The following is a 2,348-nucleotide window of genomic DNA, read 5'->3' as shown; positions in this document are numbered from 1 at the left end:
TTCCCTCATCAAACATGAGCTCCCGTCCACGACGTACTGCGGATATCTGACAGGTCCCCTTGGGCGGAAACATTCATCTGGAAGAGTGGTTAGGTTATCCACACTGACCGATATCACAGCCAGACACTTCCTTGTTTGCTTGATGACATTGATACGGTTTTTCCTGAAAATGTGTTTTTAGACGTATAATGCGTTATACAGTGACCTGCCCTTCGTCTGTAAAATTTGCTTAGAACCACCGCTGACGCATTCAGTATTGCCAATGCACACTGTGTTTGCCTTTCATATTGAGAGAAGCACGCTAGTATATATTCTGACTTCCTTCCGAATGCAGCCCATAAACATGGTGTACAGGTACTAGTTGTATCCCCGATTTACTCAAAAAGGGATGATTCCAGTGTGTAATTCAGAAAGTTTCCCAGAGTCTTTGTGGATGTGTGTTTAACGTCCATCTGTAGCCTCCGTATCTTGATTCCCCCGTGCTTGAATTGAACTTGATTCTTGGAACGTAAACTTGATCTATTCGCACGTCGTCACCTTGTAATGTAATCACCCAGTACCTATCCTGTAGTCTTGCCACCCACACAAAAAGTCTGCATAGGCCGGGGAGGCAACTAGTCAGTTACAAGATGGTACATGGTTCCTTTCTTTGTCAATCTTCTAATTAGATTACTGGTGTTTTTGTAATCATAGCGATGTTAATTGTTAGCAAACAACACCTGTTTCTGCTGGGATGTGTTATTGCTTTAGGGAACATTCCGAGGGAAGGGAGGGACAAAATGTTTGTCGACATTTAAGGGACTGAGTGGTGAGTCAATAGTCAGGCAGACACGAACATGTTATAAATCTTAGACCCGAATGCTGGGCCCAGTGGATGTGTGATAGCGTACACAACTACTTAACTGAACTGGTAACACACCAGTTGTGTACAGTAGGTAGATGTAATTATACAAACTACGTACATTACTCCGGACTGTACGTTGTGAGACACGCACACAAGGAAAGACCCTACTCCTTTCGATGAGTGTGGTGGGATTTTTAACGTGCTCACTTTAGACTGGAAACGCTTAAAGGGTTTCGGGGTGACAAAAACGCTTCGGATGCGATAACCGTTCCCTGCGACGAAAAACGGTATTTTATGGGGTTTTGCGAAACGTTTCCGAAACCGCCACGGTAGTTTTGTAACCCTTCAGCGATGGGCCTGAAACCTTTCCTGCTATCTTTTTCTCGCTATGTCCCTACATGAAAAAGGAGTCGGCAAAAGGCCAGTGAAGGATGTGAAGCTGTCTATCATGCCTGCGCTATTACTGGCATGGCAAGGCAAGCCCGTGCCCGTCCCTGTACATGAGCCCTCAGTCTCCTTTGAAGTGCAAGTACTCGATGTCACAATGCTGCAATAAAATGTGCGTTGTAACTTGAGTCGCAAGACAAAATAAGCGGCTATTCTACCGCTATTATGACCCGCCCCACGGGCACGCCCGCTAAAGAAAAACCGTTACCGGTACGTGGCAGAAGGGTTTCAGAATACCGTCACCACCCTTGCTTTACGTCCCCCACAACCCGCGATAGGTGCTTTTTGTCCGTACGTTTTATGGAAGGCCACGTCCGCTACGTTTTTCTGAAAACGTGGGGAAGGACTGGCATGAGCTGAGGGAGGGAGTACGCACGTCACTCACACGGTTGCGCAAAAGCGACCAAAATTTATCTGACTCTTGATTTCATAATGTGATGCAAGGTGAATATGACGTAAGACGTAAAAGTATGATCTAATGGTACCAAAACACAGAAATCGTAAAGAAAGTTCGTTCTCCATCCTTGAAATTCGTTGATCAATGACTTTGATTGCTCAGCGGTGGCTCAGCAGTCCCGGCCTTATGGGGTGTAAGTCAATAACCCTAAGCAAAAAACCATCTCGCCACCCTACAATGTAACTTAGTAGTAATATGCGCTCATTCGTAGTATGTCATTCATGCGACTATATATGTTATGTATGGGGAATGTCTGTGCTCCAGCGAGCATTAGGCGCGCAAAACGACATATTTAGGGGTGACTAAGCTCACATAGACATTAACAAAACGCTGGAGGCCATAACGTCAAGGTATTATAAGATCTAAATGTTGCGTGACCGGAAGTGCGTTTGGGTAGGCAGCCACTAATCCACTTTGTCAACATGATATGTAAGATTCTAACTCTACAGGTTGGCTGGCATAAAAAGAGAACTTCTCTTGGATGTAAGAAAAGGGTCGTAGGAACGACCCTCTGAAGAGACATGTTTTCCTGTGTATGGACTGCAGAAGAAAAAAAAGAACACAACAACCATAACCATGACAGCGAAGCAATAATCTTCC

Source organism: Branchiostoma belcheri, unplaced genomic scaffold (assembly GCF_001625305.1).
Source record: "Branchiostoma belcheri isolate BF01 breed outbred unplaced genomic scaffold, Haploidv18h27 scaffold34, whole genome shotgun sequence".
Taxonomy (NCBI): domain Eukaryota; kingdom Metazoa; phylum Chordata; class Leptocardii; order Amphioxiformes; family Branchiostomatidae; genus Branchiostoma; species Branchiostoma belcheri.
The sequence above is the reverse complement of the archived record's forward strand: the minus strand, read 5'-3'. Positions refer to the sequence as shown.